Raw genomic sequence first — 17,737 nt, 5'->3', positions numbered from 1 at the left:
TTACAAACCATATATGTGATCATAGGTTAATATCCAAAATATAAAAGGAACTCATACGACTTCCTAGCAAAACTAATGATAATAACCTGAGTTTTAAATGGACAAAGGATCCAAATAGATATTTCTCCAAATACAAAAACCTATAAACAGCCAACAAGTATAGGAAAAGGTGTTCAATATCACTGATCGCCAAGGAAATGCAAATCAAAACCACAATAAGATATCATCTCACACCTGTTAGAAAGACTATTACCAAAAGACAAGTGATAACAAGCGTTGGCCAGAGTGTGGAAGAAAGAAAAGCCTGGTGTACGGTTAGTGGGAGTATAAATTGGTGTAACCAATTGTTTTAGACAGCTTTTTCACGTTTGTGACTTGAAGACTCAGAACAACTGTAGAGGTGAAAAAGTTTATTTGAGGGTCTCATGGTTTCAGAGGTCTCAGTCCATAGACAGCAGGCTCCATTCCTTGGGGCTCAGGTTGAGGCTAAACATCATATTCTTATGGCAGAGGGAAGCAATTCACATGATGATCAGGAAGTAGAGAGAAAGACTCCACTCGCCAGATACAAAATATATACCCAGAAAGCACACTCCTAGTGACCCACCTTCTCCAGCTACACCCTACCCACCTTCGGTTACCACTCAGTTAATCCCTGGTAGGAATTAACTGATTAGGTCAACCCAATCATTTCTCTTCTAAACCTTCTTGCATTGTCTCACACATGAACTTTTGGTGGACCTCACGTCTAAACCATAACACCAATGGAAAACAGCACAGAGGTTCCTCAAAAATTTAAATTTGAACTATCCTGTGATCCAGCAATTCCACTTCTATGCATATATCCAAAGGGAAGGAAACCAGTTTGTTGAAGAGATATCTATACTCCCGGGAAACACCTGAGTATCGGTTGATAAATGAATGAATACAGAAAATTTGATGTATACATACAATGGGATATTATTCAGCCTTAAAGAAAGGAGGAAGTCTTGTAATTTTCAACAACATTGATGAACTTAGAAGATATGATATTAATAGACCAGACACAGAAAGACACTTCACGATCTCACTGAACATGTCGAATCTTTAAAAAGCCAAACTCACAGAAATGAAGAAAACAATGGTGGCTTCCAGGGGCTGAGTGTTGTGGAAATGAAGAGATGTTGGTCAAAGGGTACAAACTGTCGGTTGGGATGAGGAAATTCTGGAGACCTCGGGTATAGCAGGGTGACCATAATTAATAACAATATACTATTACATACTTGTAATGTGTTAAGAGAATAGACCTTGGGTATTCTCACTGTCACACATGCAGAAGTAGGTAACTATATGAAGTGATGGGTGTGTTAACTGATTTGAATGTGATGATGGTTTCAACAATGGATATTCCAGCAAAATGTCACATGGTGTGCCTTAAATACACACAATTTTTATTTGTCAAAGGTGGGAAAATAAATGTTGTGAGGCTGCTGTTCAATCCAGGTGGTCTGGCTCCAAGGCCTTGCTCTCAGCCACCATGCCACAAGACTCCTCCTCCAGGCAGGGTCCCCACTTCAGCAAAATGGTGATAATAGTACCTAAGGACAGTGGAACAGGTAAGAAAAATGACAATCCAGTGAAAAGTCCAATCCCTTGGTGTTCTTTCCTCCACCTCACCGAGACAAATGGCCCAAGCTAAAATATGACTGCCCACAGTGCCCGAACACAGGTAGGCATCGGAAAAAATCTCCACCAAGCGGAATCACCAGGAATATGTTTTAGGCCACTCTCAAGGTGCCTCATTTCTCCTCTTCCCTCTCTTCGTACTCCATTGCCCCAGTAGCTTTGGGGGAGGCTTACGTAGGTCACTTGGGGGCAGCCCTGGCTTGAGACCTGCCTGTTGCCTCGGGTCTTATCTGCAGTGAAGCAGCTTTGCTTGGTGTAAAGTAATTCTCAGAGGTCATCCGAGGCAGCTGCAAGCTTGGCTGGAGTTAACACAATTCGTTAAGCAGGGGATGAGCCCTCCAGAGCCGAGTGAGCTCCTGCACAGCCAATAGACTGACGCCATTCCAAGCACCTTCCTCCTGCCCTGGTCTCTGCTGCCTGGGCTGTAGAGTCCAGTTCATGATCTGGACTTGAACTGCCACTTGTAATGCTCTGAAGACCTGAGACTTAGAGCTCATTCAATTACACTTTTAAAAACACGAATCCAGGGGGAAATCACCTGGAAAAGACAAAAGGCAGCAACATTCCCATGTATTGAGTACTTATTATATCAAGTTCCCATTGGGAAATCTCAAGTGCCTTCTCAGTCAACCCTTACTACAGCATTATTGGGGGGGGGGGTGACCACTGTTTTTAAGATGCAGAAAATGAGGAGACAGTGATTTTATCAAATAGAATAAAAAGTAACAAAACTGATTTAAATTCAGGCCCAGTGACTACGCACCTCGATATTTCCCACCTCCTGTAGTGATATACCAAAGGAGCTCACAGTTAACTACAGTGTAAAAAGCTAACAGAACACAAGGTAGAATTAAATAGGGGCCATATCAGAGATTCAGATGAAAGGCAAAGGAAGGAACAAGTCATTGCAACTAGAAACATGGAACAAAGAGGCTGCTTTTGAGCCGTATCTTGAAATCTAAGTAGAGAAGCCAGGTGAGCAAAAGAGTATTAGTCTGTTTTCTGTTGCTATAACAGAATATTTGAGACTGGATGATTTATAAAGAATAGAAGGTTATTTTTTTTTGCTCACAGTTTTGGAGTCTGGGAGTCTAAGATGGAGTGTGGGGGCATCTGGTAAAGGCCTGGTGCTACATTATACCATGGCAAAAGAAAATGGAAGAGCAAAATTCTTGCAGTTCAATGTGGCCACATGACTAAAATTCTAGCTAGAGAAAAGGAACAGGACTAGTGACTGACAGGCCCAGCTCAGAAACCTTCCACCTGAAGTTTTTGAGCCCTTTAGCCTCTGAGTGGAACAAGGGTGACCAGGGCAACTCTGGAAGCCGAGCTGGCAGAATCCAGTTGATTCTCTGACTGGCCTCATGGAGGCGGCCAGAAGCACCCACCTTGGACAGTTTGGTGAGTGAGAAACATCTACAGTGTGAATGATTATGCATCCGGGATCTACTTGTTACTAGAACTTGCATACTCAGGCAAAAGTAAAAAGAGAAGCATGCAGGGAAGGTTGTAGGAGTGGTCTAGAAACTGAAGCAGAGCCTGGATTGAGATTTCTCTATTGGTAGCAAGTTAAAATGCCTCCACACTCCGACAAAATGAAACAATACAAAGCAAAATGTGTTTTTGAAGGCAACCTTTGCAATCATCTCACATTCAAAACTACATTGGGCATTAACATGAGTACCTTTGTACGGACACTTCTTATTTTACAAAGAAGTAAGCCTCCAGAAATGATACCTAAGCTTCAAGTTTGGCATTTGCCCTTCTGTTAATGAGCACTCATTGATTTGCTTACATGTTAGTTTCAGCTTCAGCAACACATCCATGCTCTGATAGGCACCCGACAATGGAAGAGGTACCCAAGTTAGAAACACACAAATGCTCCTACTCAAAGGACAATTGAAGAACGCAGGGGAACAAAGAATGCAGCTGGCAGTATGCTGTCAGAGAAAGCAGAATGTAATAAAAGATATTTCTATGCTCTTTCAGGCACACTTTTCCCAAGGCCAGAAATGTGGCACACGGCCCAATACAGACTGGAAATAACAAGTATGCAAAAAAACAATATGCAGAAAGGAACAAAGGAAAAATTAATTTGAAGCAGAAAGCATACATGTTAGTTTGACCTTACTTTTCTGAATCAATAGTTACTCTCTAGATGCAACCTGCAAGATGAATGTTGGACATGGTTGGAATATTGTGATAGGGTGAGAGGAGCCAGGTGGGGAAAAACAGTTTCTCAATCCAGAGAAGGCATGATGAAGTCGATTTTGAGAGCACCAATTCTGGTAGACTCCAAGGGAAGCTAGTTTGAGTACAGAAGTTTAAAAGAAGAAAAAAGGAAAAGAAACAGAACTAAGAAATAGTCAACAATGTGAAGACAGGTAAAGAGATATGATATTGACCTAACAGAATAAATCAAGAACTCAGTCACCTGCCCACACCTGCCTTCAGGGAAGATTGGGAAGTGTCATGCAACTGTGGGCTCCAGGAGAAGAGAACATGGATTTTCACAAATAAGTGGCAGTCTTGGTATATGTCATTCTATAGTTTTACCCTGTAGTTCACAGAGTTGTCTTAGAATGAAACTGTAAATCCCCATCTTTTTTTTTTCTTTTACTTTAGAGTGTGGACAGATTGGCATTGGTCAGCATATAGCTATGAAATAGATGCTTTCAGAACGAAAAAGAAGGCATGGTGCTTGACCCCAGCCCAGAAGAAGCTCCCAATGGATTATGTCATGGATAATAAACAAAAGAAATGAGATCCAGGAAATACAGGGTTAGATTTGTCAGCCTTCTTGCTTTTCTGTATCAAAGGATTCATATGCAGGGGCTTAAATAAGGTAGAAGTTAATTCTCTGTTACTTGATAGTCTGGGTCACAGTTGGTCTAGTGAGTCTCAGTAGGCAGGGGGAAAAGGTACAGGAGGGCAGACTTCTTTGCTTTTAAAGACACAATCGAAATTTACACATCTTATTTCTCCTCACATCCCATTGGTAGAACTAAGTCATATGATCAAAATCTGCTTACAAAGGAGGCTGGGAAATGTGGTTTTATAGGCAGATACTTATAATAAAGAGGAAAAGTAAACAAACAACAACAAAAAAGGGGTTTCAACTTTTAAATACCAATCATTGACAAGCCTGGTAGGAAATCATGGAAGTTTTATTAGTATGCCATTTTCACAGAGAATAAGAACCTCAGATTGAGCTAGTAGGGCAGGGGGCAGTGGGAGGGGGGCATGGAATCTATAAGTAACAGCTTAGAAGGGAAATATACCATCCAGAGCAATTGTTCCCAGAGCCACTAGATACCAAAATCATCTATGGGGCTTTTTCTAAATATCAATGCCTGGGTTGTGGACATTCTGATTCAGTAAATCTGGGTGATGGACTGATTTTTTTAAGCCCCCAGTACCAAATAGGACACATTGTCAGGACTTGGGACCACTAAGAAATAAAGAGAACTTCAAAGGTGAATATTGCCTTTATGTTCAAACTCCCCCCAAAAGTTAAAGTTTTAAATAAGCAAATATTGTTAGATTTTTCTGAGAAAGCTTAATCAGAAATATTTTATACTATAAATGATTGATTATGAAAGGACTGGGATTCACATGGGGGGGGGGGTTGACTCCTTGCATTGCCACTGTTAGGTCTTGGGCAGGTCTGTCAAGAGACTTGTCCTTCCTCTGGAAAATGAGGGGTTAGTCAAAATGATTGCTAGCCAAGTCTCTTTATTCACTAGCATATTTTAAGTAACATATAATTAAAGTAAAAACTACTTAACATTCAATAAACTTTTATAGAACTTTCGCTTAGTTTTAGGATCTGCTAGGAATACGAAAGGAGAAAAAGGTAAATGCAGGTCGTCCTTCAAGGGGCTTCCCATCTATCAATTGCCAACCACCCTACTGGGTACCAGACAGTTAATCAGAAGCCTGTTGGTGGCCACCTTTCCATGGCAGAAATATGCATAGATTCATATCTCTCCCTTTCTCTCTCTCCTTCTCTCTCTCTCTCATTCACTCCCTGTTATGGTTTAGATGTGTAAGCTCATGTGTAAGACAATGCAAGAAGGTTTAGAGGTGAAAAGATTCTGTTATGAGAGCCTTAATCCAACCAGTCAATTAATCCTCTGATAGACATTAACTGAGTGGTCAATGTAGACACTTGGGGTGCAGCTGGAGGAGGTGGGTTCCTAGGGGCGTGGCTTGGAGGTTTATATTTTGTAAGTTGAGCTTAGTCTCTCTGGGCTTCCTGGTGCCACGTTCCCAGCTGCCTTCCTCTGCCACACCCTTCTGCCATGATGTTCTGCCTCACCTCAGGCCCCAAGGAATGGAGGTGGCCATCCATGGACTGAGACCTCTGAAACCGTGAGCCCTAAAATAAACGTTTCCTCCTCTAATTGTTCTATTCAGGTCTTTCTGTCACAGAAGTGAAAACGCTGACTCAAACGCTCCCTTTCCCCTTTCTTTCTTTTTGTTCTAATTCAAATTTTTCTAAAGTGAGTATGTAACACTCATCATGGAGGAAAATTAATCCTACAGAAAGTCTTGTTCCAAGAAATATATTTGAAATGTATTTTTGAATTCTTGCTGTCTTGTAACTAAGATATCAAGAAGGAGCACTATGGAGACAGAGATATTTGATAAGGTTCATCTCAATCCAAGAGAATCTGTGAAAAGGCTTTTCCCTCTGCCTGCCACTTTCCTGGCTTTGGGGACAGGAAATGTGGGTGCAAGGAAACCTCACTTTTGGCATGTGCACCAAGTGTGTGTTTTGGGGCGGGGGGGTGCACGCTCATGCTTAACAGACGAAAGGAGCAACAAGAAATGAGTTACAAGTAAATGATGATGAAGAAGGAACAATGAAAAAAAGGAAAAATAGCACCACTCAGAAAACAGTTCGTTCCTTTGTCTGTGAGCCTAACAGCCTTGATAATTGAGGTTTCATAGGCAAGTCCCACAATATTTTTCTCAGCTTTCTCTAGTAACCTTCACCTTGCTGTGGCTATTAAATGCTGAGAAGCTAACTACTGTTTGTTCCTTGGATACAAAAGACATTCTGTTCTCTCTGAGTGGTTCTGTGCACGTGCTGCTCCTAAGGCCGGCAAACGCCCTCCTCCGGGCCAGCTCTCAATGGCCCTGCATGGAGGACCTCATGACAAAGCTCACTCAAAAGACCAGAGAGTCCAAGAGCTTGGAAATGTGTCGCTTGATTATTATTATTTTCCCAGTTGCTTCCCTTACCTCTATTATATTTTGTTTACTTGAAAGTGCTTTGCATTTCCCAGTACGCACTGTTTGGAAGGAGAGAAGAGAAACCTAGCCAAGAACAGGACAGGGAATGGGGTGAGCTGACACTGAGAGTGTGTGTGGACGTGGACAAGGCTGGGTCAACTTTTCTGTATTTCTTTTCTGAACAGGGCTCCCATGGACGCTGTTATTAGCCCTGGCCTTGGAAACACCTAAGAGTTCTTAATATATTACTATTGATTGTTGTTTATTAGTAAATCGTGGAAGTCCATCCAGGGACATACTATTGAAGCATTCCTCCTTAATCAATATCCAATGAGCACTCCATTTTTCATGAGCTAGTAAATCTTCCTAGCAGAATTCTCTTTGGTGCCCTTACCAAACAAAGAAAATGGGAAAAATAGCACGTCTCTTTAATCACTAAGCTCAGTAGTTGTTTACAGCATTTTTAATGACCATTATAAAAATATGTCACTCTCTATGTGAAAACAAGATGTTCACATACATCAAAAAGTCAGAACATTATTAAATGTTTCATTATTATTATGTGCTGAAAGCAGAAATGTTTGACACACAAAAAAAGGTGGATACAGAAAGAACTTATGGGCTGGAGTTGTGGCTCAGTGGTAGAGTGCTTGCCTGGCACGTGTGAGGCACTGGGTTCGATCCTCAGCACCACATCAAAATAAATAAAGACACTGTGTCCATCTACAACTAAAAATAAAAATTTATAAAAGCACTTATGATCTAAAGCAGAGGTTATCAATCAGAGTTGATGTTGTCACTTGGCAATGTCTGGAAACATTTTTGATTGTCCCAGATGAGGTGAGGAGAATACCTTTGGCATCCAGTGTGTATGTGCCAGGGATGCTGTTAAACATCCCATAATACAAAGGACCCCAACCACAAAGGTCATCTGGCCCAAAGTATCAGTAAAGCTGGGGTTGAGACCATGCTTTCAGAGTACCTCAGCATCAGGCTTACAGGAGCAGCAAGACACCCGGAACTTCTGTTCCAAACTTTCAGGTTGCTGCCGTACTTTGACCTTCTGTAACACAGTTAGGCAGTTGGGTTCTCTGTCTTGCAAATTCCAGGAATCCACAGACACAAGGGTGAGAGTAAAGTAACAGGATTTATTACATAGAAAGAAAGCAGAGCTCCTGAAGGAGAGGAGCCCCAAGAGAGGGATGCCATCAGGTGTCTGTTGTGTAAGGTTTTTTAAAGGCATATCTATCTGACGGCTCAGCACAGGTTATATGGTGGGATAAAGGATGAACCAATTAAGCCCTCTAAGCTCTGAGTTTAATAAACCAACCAGAAGTACATAATTTCAATCCCTTATTTACATAATTACGAGGACAGGTCCAACCTTGTGGTTTGACAAGTCTGTCGGGGACAGGAAGCACTTCAGGTAGGGGTTGCTAGGGGTGGAGGCAAGGGTAACTAAGGAAGAGCTGTGTGGTTGAAGTTGTCAGGAACAGAAACAGGTATTCTAACTCAGAAGAGTGGTTAAAGCTGACGGGGAGTAGCAAGGCACGGGATGTCTTCCAGACCTGATGTCCCCTTTCAGATTGGCACTTCTTTCCTTCTTAGGCCTTATCCTGGCTGCCTAAGGCAGATCTATCTTCCTGCCTCACTTCCACCTCTGCTCCCATGGATTTCCCGATTGCACACCGTCAAGGAAGCGCCCTTCCATCTCAGTACTGTATTGCTCTGCAGCAGAGGTTCTCGTCACTGGGAGTAGGGAGGGACATGCCAGAAGACCCCACAAGCTCCTCCATAGCATCCCTCTCCAAGAACTCGGATGCATCTCTTTGCTCTTGCATGTGGGCACAAGCTATCAGGCAAGGAGACAGCAAGGTCATCAACCTGCACTCTCCCAGGTGCCCCTCGCCCCTGCAGCCCTTCACTAGTCCTCCACGACACGGCGACTGCACTCAGGAACCTGTGGCAGAGCAGGCCTTCTTTGCCCGTTGCTCCAGCAAGCATCTGTTCCCATGACCGGTGGTTAAAGATATTGAATTCTGTCCCTAGGGAGACAGAGTGTGGGAGGCCATCCTCGAACGTGATTTGAGTTACCTCCCTGGCTGGGTGAGAGGCGCTCAGACACAGCTGTGTTACAGCCATTCCCCACCCTTTCCTAGGTCCGAGGGCTTGTCCATGCAGAGGCGTGCCTGGCCACTGCCCTGAAGACCCAATCATGGCCCTTGACCTTGGGATGCTGCCCCCCCTTAACCTTCATTGGATGGGATTTTCCCGGGAATTTTTTTGTTCCCCAATAAAAGCCTACTCCCTGGCGTGTTCTCCCTCTCTCACTAGTCTCTTCTGTAAACCTCGCCACCGCATTAGGTGGCTGGAGGTGGGAGCTAGGAGAAGCCATCTCGGAGCTGGTTAAAAGTAATGAGAGTCTTGTCTCTTTAATTTAAAACTCCCTAGTAATTTCTTATGAACCGAACCTTCTTTCATGAGGCCAGCGCTGAGCGCTGGTCGCTGGTCGAGTGGCAGAACAGCGGAAGGCAGAAGCAGCTCCCTGGGTGGGTTTGCTGCTCACTCTGCCCCCACTGAGAGCTCCAAATCCCAGGAGCTCACTGAAATAGGTTCTTGCACCCATGGGCAGTTGAACAAGAACTTGACCCAGAGTGGAGATGAGGCTTCTTTTACTACAAGTTCAGCTGACCAAGCTCCTTTTTGAAAATTAGCAGATGTAAATGAAGGGTACAATTTTCTCACCAGGGAATTGAGTGCCAAACGTGCTTAAGGACTTCTGGTCACACTGCTTCCTGTAAAAGAACAATTAGCTAGATCTGAGGGGCTTAAAAATAAATAAACAAAACTGTAGTTTGCAACATGATCAATTTAGGAGGTAAACGATCCTTTTAAATGAAACTGACACACAAAGAGATGCCAACACCCGCCACCAGCCTCATGCAACGAAAATACAAAAGTATATATAGGATTCACAGGGGAAAGACCTAAAAGAAGAGAAAGCAATGTGCAGGAGACCCTGCTCCCAGGGTCTCACCAGCCTACTGAGCAGACTGGACCAGATGTCCACAGCAAGTTCACAGCAGACAGATGCTCTCCACTCTGAGAGTGAAGCCAAAGGCACTGCAGGGTGAGATAGTGAAGGTGAGGCAGGGGGACACCAGAACTCAGCCTGCTGTTTCACTGAGCGACTCAGACTTAGGGAAGCTAAGAGGGAAAGAGCAAGCCTCTGAGGATGTTTGGTGTGGTTTTGGAGCAGGAAATGAGGGTCAGGATACTGAAATCTGGAAGCAACATTTTATTTAGTGTTGTCACGGCCAAAAGAGGGATAATTCCCAAAGTCTGAGCCCCAAGCACAGCAGGGCTGTTACTTTTTACATAAACAAGTTTGGGGTACACATCAATGTGAGAGACTTGGTGCAATTCTATTAGAGGATGCATTCTTTATATGGGTGCAAGCTTGTCAACAACCTAGGGACTCTTAGCTCATACAGCTTAGAGACTTTTACTGCGCAAAGCCTAAAGGGATTGTTCTGTTCCTGTTGCTTTGTTTCCTGCTTTTGCTACTGTGGTTATCTTTTACAGGTACCAGTTAGCCGCTGCAGGCCTCTATGGTTAAATGTCAGCAAGCAGAGCTGCTGTGCAAAACCACAGCCTGTCAGCTCTTACACTGCTAAAGTTCTCATTGTTCTCTACCACAGTTCGTCTTCTGGAAGTGAATGGAATGGACAGAATAGTAAAGAACAATATACTGTACATAGTAAGAGCATGCACTAATTCCTAAAATTTGTGGGGTTTTTTTAGGGGGGAGGGGGTACATGTGTGTGTCAGGTAGTAAAATACTACTTTCTGACAGTCATGGTCAATGAGTTTCAAAGTCATCAGCATAAATTAGAAAATCTCAATATTTCTCTCCCTCTCTTATTCTATCTGTCTGCATGTCTCCCCCTATTCCTCTCTTCCTCCTCCTCTCCCTCCCTCTCTTCCTCTCTCTTTCCTTTTCCCTTTTTCCCACCTCTTCCTCCCTCCTAGGCTCACCCAAATGCTTTTAATACAGGAAAATCAAAATAGAAGATCTATCTATTATAAATAGATCTATATAAATTCATGAAAATGTTAGCACAGATGGAGCTTAGAAAACTCAAGTAAAGCCAAACCACTAAGCCAAGGGGCTTAGTCTGCTGGTCAGGGCTGGGAACACAGCTTAGGTCAAAGGCCTTCTAAGCTTGTACCCATGCAGCCCCGCCCCCCTGAGAACCTCCTGGCTTCTGCCTTTTCTAAATAGAGCTGCTGAGGCTGCAATCCAGGCCACAGATGACTGGGGCTCAGCCATAAAGTAAGTGCCAGGCATTATATTTCATACGTTTCTCTTTTTAATCCTAACAACCACCCTAGAATATCAATTCTATTGAATCCATGGTAAAACTGAGATTAGGGAAGGGATTATTGTTACAGTCTGGGGCCTTTTGAGAAACTGAGGCAGGATAAAAGTCTGCCCCCCCCCCACACACACACACTCCATTCCTTAAAACCCTGATTCTAGTGATCAAGCCAGAAGGATTTCAGACATGTTGCTGAGAGTAACGGGCATGAGTTCATAGAAAAGGGGGAAAGGGGATACTCTCAGAGGAGCAGACACACTGTCCCTCTCCTGCACACTAGTTTTATTTGGGGGTCCCAAGGAAGTTTTCAGAGATTCCCTAGGTCCACCTCTTAACTTTTGACTGACAGCAGGATGACATAAGACTTTCAAGTCCCCATTGCCATAACCACTCTAGGTCATTTTGACCATGTTGACTGGTTTTAATTAGAACCTGTTCTTACAGGTTTTACAGTCAGGGGGAATTATCCTTAACTTCCTGATTTCTGGGATCTGGTCTGTGTCAGGATCACAAAAGTCTCCCCCTTCTGGGTAACTTGTGTTCTTATCAGCATTTCAGGCCTGCATTCCGCCTGCAGATAACAGGTTGTTTGCTGAGGAAGGTAACATATCCCGTGGATTTAATCCAGGCAGGGCTGCAGGTAAATTGATTTTTAAAAGTGAAAGCACGTGGGGGGGGGATCAACACAGTGAGCCCAGTTTATAGAACTATTCCCTTAATTTTATATTCCCACCACTGATGTGTGACTATCCCCTAGCAATGTAATGTACTCAAGGTCCATGGCCCAGGGAGGAGGTGTTGGAGCCACTTCAAGTCTCCTGACTGAAGCCAGGTGGTTTCCACTATGCTGGATGTCTTAGTTCAGAGTTAGAGATGAGCCTGCAGAAGATCATCCGGTGCCTGTGGAGGAGATAAAGAAGTGTGGTCAGACTCCAGAGCTGAGCTGGTCTTGCAGAATTGGCAGGCTTTAGGACAAGGTGGCCAGGCCCTACCTATCTCACTCTCCCCATAGACATGTCTATGACCCTCACTCCCCGAGGAAAGAGCGTGACCTTGGGTGAAGTGGCTCTTTCTGTTGAGGGCGATGGCCAGAGAAGAGCTCAGCTGAGAGTCATCTGCTGCCGACATTCCCAGGAGCTTTGGGAATGAGCGTCATCTCCTCCAGGATACTGGCAGAGTCCTACAGCATCCGCCACACCCACGACACAGTACCCCTTAGGAATGCACTGGGCCTTTACCATCCTGCCGCAGTCCGGCTGCAGCAAAATGACCAGGGGGTGACGAGCAACTTGTGTACATTGATACAGCAGGAGTGGGAGCCGTTTATTGTAGGACCGGAGGGATATTTATACATTCCACACAGCTTATCTTAATTAGCATAAACTAGATACAGCAGTCAACCAATAAGGAACCTCCACACTTAATGGCTCGCTGGTGTTACTTCACAAACCACTCCCTCTGGCAAAATGCCAGGCGCCATCCTGACTTGTTTACAGACTCTAACACCATCCCAGCTCTCCTGACTCTGCACTGGCAAAGAAACCGCTGCCTGTTTGGGCTCCACCACTGGCTGTATGACCTTGAATTGATAACATTAGTTTCCTCATCTGAAAAGTGAAAACAGTCACCACATCATGGGATTTTTTTTCAAGATTAACATAGTTCTTGCACTTGGCAGATTCCTTGTTGTTAAGGGGGTTGTTGCTATAATTTTACTCTGCTCCCTAGTTAACCAGAGGCATAAGAGAATACTTCAAAGTTAGACAGCACAGGACACAGGCTACAGAATTGACCCTAAGAACACAAATCTACCAGGAGCCTCTGTTCAGGTCTTTGGCCCAGTGTTTATTTAAACCTTCAGCTACGACTGCCACTTTCCTCCACTCACTACCTCTAAGAGTATGATTCCCCACTCTTTAAGGGCCTTCTTTATGAATACTTGAAGCACTACTGGGCTCACTCCAGGACAGCAGGAGCTTAAATAATTCATAAGAGTTGTGCCTGCAATTGACAAGGACAAGGCCAATTGCAGGAGAGTCGCTTATTCCTTACACGCCATGATGTGGGCTCTGAGAACACAGGCAGCTGGCACGGAACTCAGTAGTGGGAAAAAAAGTCTCCAAAAGAGGTGCAAGACAAACATTTAAAGGATAGTTAAGTCCAAAAGGATTATGAAGGAGACAGTCATCAGGATCCTAAAAATAAAAGGATACTATATTTTTAGTCTCCTTTGGAAGTAGTTCCTTTGAGAACCAGAGCTTTCTCATGTTCAAGAGGATATCTGAACAGAGAATGGTTCTCGTCACATAGAGGCTTGCAGCTTTAATGCTACTACGTGACCCTTGGATGGTGCCTGATGGTATTGGGTAACAGAGATCTTAGACATTCTCTAATGCAGCTAGAAAGCATTGCATTACACAGAGGTTGTGCAACTACACACGGATCCACGCAAAAGACAAGATATTATTGCAGTGACCTTCGTGTCCTTAAAATGCATCCTGTTGGCATAAAGACGAAAATGAGTTTGTCTCCGAGGGACAGTATGCCACATCAGTTAGGACGCCCCAGCCACATAACCTACCTGGGCTGCAGTCACTCTGTAGCTCATGAAGTCGTGAGCTCATCGCCTACTTTTTTACCACAATTGCCCACTGTCCAACCAAATGGAATGCTGCCATTTTATTCCCAAAGCTCACATTTTCCCATCCCCACACCACATTCGTCGTCTCCCTCTGCCTAAAGCTCCCTGGCCTCCTTCTCATCGGGTACACTCCTCCCCATCCTTTAAGGTCCACTCCACGTGTCATCTTTTAATGAAAGCTTTTCTGGGCCCATCCTTCCCAAACCAGATATGATTGTTCCATGGAAACTTTAATAACCACAGGTCTGAATCTTCCTTGTGGCCATAATCGTACCCCTGTCTTGACTTGGGTTGTTTTATTTATTTATCAACTCTTATTTTTCCTCCATCCTGTGGGCCTTTTTAAGGCAGAAACTATGTCTTAATCCTATTTGCCCATCTCCTGCAATACCTGGCAGTGTGCCCTGCGTTTGAAAATGTTCAATAAAGGTGGCTGAATTTATCACTAACACTTTCCCTCTGATGGTTGGGGACTCACTATTCATCTCTGTATCATCCCGGTTCCTCCTCTCTCACCCCTGCTCAGAGGAGTCAACCCAGTGACCTCAGAGATCCCTTGAAAATACCAGAAGATCAGAGGTTAGAAATTTGACACTCTTGTTTATAAAAGGGCGCCACCTCTTTGTGTCCCCAAGAGTTATGAGATTCTAGATCTGAAAAAGCCCTTTATATGATGTTTGCATCTGGAGTTGAGTGAACTTCCCAAAGTCACATATCAAGTTAAGGGCCGACCTAGGACAACAATCTAATGTGAGGATGAGCTCTTTCGTTGTTCAGTTCTGTGGTTAGGGGTAGTGCTAGAGTTTTTCTCTTTTGGGGTCTTGAGCTGACTTATTCCAGGATTGTGATTTTTTTTTTTAAGCACGAGCCTGAAAATATTAATCTGCCGATACAATAACATTTAGGAGAAACCTCATATTTACTTATAAATTCATTTGTACATCTACACACTGTGAGTGTCAATGATGAGTATATCAGATTTCAATACAAATAAGCCTATATTTGCTTGTGACAAAAATTCTCCAGGCCCAGTTGATGCTATCAAGAACATGCAAAGAAAAATGAAGTTCAAGGAGAAATGTTTTTGCTGATTTTATTCTCAGTAGAATTCAGCCACAAACCAAAGTCATAGATGAATAATGCTTCAAATGAGGTGAACATAATGAATCAATAACATGACGGCAAATCCTGGGGAATGGATCAGAGTTTTGAAAAATCTTCCCTGAAGATTTTCTTCCAGGGAGTTATCTCAGCATCCAAATGCACTTATTATTGGCTCACTGCGATTTCTATGAAGTAGAAACTAAGCAAGACCCTTCCAACTCACTTCCATTTTTCATGTTAGCTATAATCTCACACTCTCCAGAAAAATCTGTGTTCATCGAACTGAATTAAGAGATTTTTGTGCCCTGTGATCTGTCGATTTGATAGCATCCTTAAACTCCAAAGTTAAGATGACCTTATGCCCTCGGACCATTTGTGGAGGGGTACTTATCAAGTTTGGGTGTCTCATGATGCTGAGTGTGTCCTTCTGCTCAAGTTGATTATCTCACACAGGTGAGCATGACACAGCTCTATACAAACTTATTCCACCTTGTGAGGTTCAATGCCAAGTGCCTGGCGATTGTATTTGATTATAATAGAAGCCACCAGAGCTACTTAACAGCAACTCCCACAGCCCTCCACAGCCAAGGCAAAGTGAATACTTAACGCTATTGTGTGGCAAATTCAGAACTCCGAACACACAAAGAAATTTAAATAAAGTTAGGTTTGTCTTTTCAGATCTCTTTAGATAATGAGAGGTCATAGAAAACTCCCTCTAGTTTGGGAATAGAAGAAATTTGATGATGAAATAATATAACTGGCCACAAAAACCTGATGGGATATAAATTCTAGTAGAAATGGGCACTGCCCCCTCAAAGAGGTCATCTTGGGACACTTCACATATTCTAACCATGCTGCTTTTTTTTTTCTTAAAATGGCATCTTTTAAAATTGATTTCAGGAGCACATTCTGTCAAAACCTTGACCTTAAATTTTTGGCTTAGATTTTTGGAAACAACCTGTGTCAGGAGACGCTAAGGTGCCCCCCCCTCCCCATGTGTCTCTGTCTCCTGGTTCACATCCTCATGTGACACCTTTCGCTTGAGTGTGAGTGGCTCTGAAAAGCAGAATATGGTGTGGGGCTTGCTCTGAAAAGCAGAATATGACAAAGATGATGGGATGTACGTGACCACATACACGACGAGGTCACAGAAGACTGTAGTCTTTCTTTCTGGAAGATGCTTTATACCTGTAACCATCTGCAAAGATCTGAATGCTTCCAACAATTATGTGAGCTCAGAAGTAAACCCTTCCCCAGCCAAGCATTCAGATGAGACCCCAGCGCCAGCTGAATTTTGCAAGGTTACAGAGGACCAAAGTAAGCCAGGTGCAAACTCCTGACCCCCAGAAACCATGAGATACCAAGTGTGCACAGTGTTCAGCTGGTAAGTTTGTTGTCCTATTATTACACAGAAACACATAACAATGTCACATTTTGGTCGTTCTAGTCCACATTTAGTCATTATCATTTTCAATATTATATGTAAATTTTTATTTGACCCAAGAAATCATTCTCATCTCTTGTCCTTTTAATTGTCTTTTCCTTGCTTTCCCACCTATTTACCCTTAGCAAAATCAAAGGTTCTCTCCAAGGGAGCCATTTTCAAGTCTGTGTAATATTTTACTGGTTAGACAGGGGATGGCACCCTGGAACTTATAGGACATTTATTATGCATCAGACACTGCTAAGCACTTTACAAATATTATTTTGTTAAGCCACACAACTCTAGAAGTCATGTTCTGTGTTCGTATGATTTCTGTCCCTAAAACAAATGCCTGAGCTAATCAACTTCTAAAAAGAAAAAGGTTCTTTAAGTTCAAAGATTCACAAGGTGCAGTCCACATGTGATTGGCCCTGCTGCCTGGGTGATGCAGCACATCGTAGCAGGGGAAGATGGCAAAGCAAAACACTTACTTCATGGCCCGGGAGCAAAAGAGCAAGAGAGGAAGAGACCATAGTTCCACAAAACCCTCCAGTGACCAAAGACCTCCCTCAGGGCCCCAGCTCTTAAAGTTTCACCCCCTCCCAGTAGCATGCAGCTAGAGACCAACACATGAGCCTCTGAGGGACACTTAAGATCCAAACTATAGCATGTTCCCATTCTAAAAAGGAAGAGACAGTGGAAAAAAATTTCCCCACAGTGTAAAAGTTCATAAACCATAGAGCTGAAACCACAGTGCCAGCAGAGACAACCCATCCCGTAAGGATGTCCACATGTGACTTTAGGACATAGGTGGTCTTTAGGACATAGGAGCTGGGGCTCTAAGAGTTTAAAAAGTAAAGCCATGTCACTTGTTAATGATTGAAGGGGGACTAGCAGAGCTAGTCTCTGATTAGCTGTCTGAGTTTCTTTCTACTACAACAGCCCCAATCAGATGTTGCTCCCAGTGGCAGGCTGAAGTCTCCTGTGGCAGCCTGACAGCCCGAGCCTGGCAACACCCAAGAGAAGCTCCAGAAGGTTTAGAAGGACGCCACGTAAACACACTCCAGGGTCCCATCGTGAAAGATGACACTCATGTCCAAGCAATATTTCTATGTTCATAAAATTAAAACTGTATCATTTTACAGGCACACCTTCTAGGCAGACACAAAAATAAGATATTGAATATAAGGTACATAAACTCTGTGAAACTCGATTTCCTAAACTATAAAATAAAGAGGGTTGGAGAAGATCGATATTTTCTAAAGTATATTCCAGAGAACT

At 43.3% G+C, this 17,737-nt stretch overlaps 1 long non-coding RNA gene across 1 annotated transcript in view; it reads right to left on the bottom strand.

Annotated features, from left to right (window-relative positions):
* Nucleotides 1-10,189: 10,189 nt before the first annotated feature.
* Nucleotides 10,190-17,737, bottom strand: part of LOC120892270 (uncharacterized) — a 32,177-nt gene continuing 24,629 nt past the window's right edge. Inside the window, exon 2 of the long non-coding RNA XR_013425789.1 lies at nt 10,190-12,188. This is a non-coding gene — a long non-coding RNA (uncharacterized LOC120892270). The remainder of the gene's footprint in view (nt 12,189-17,737) is intronic.

This window comes from Ictidomys tridecemlineatus, chromosome 9 (genome assembly GCF_052094955.1).
Source record: "Ictidomys tridecemlineatus isolate mIctTri1 chromosome 9, mIctTri1.hap1, whole genome shotgun sequence".
Taxonomy (NCBI): Eukaryota; Metazoa; Chordata; class Mammalia; order Rodentia; family Sciuridae; genus Ictidomys; species Ictidomys tridecemlineatus.
The sequence above is the reverse complement of the archived record's forward strand: the minus strand, read 5'-3'. Positions and strand labels throughout refer to the sequence as shown.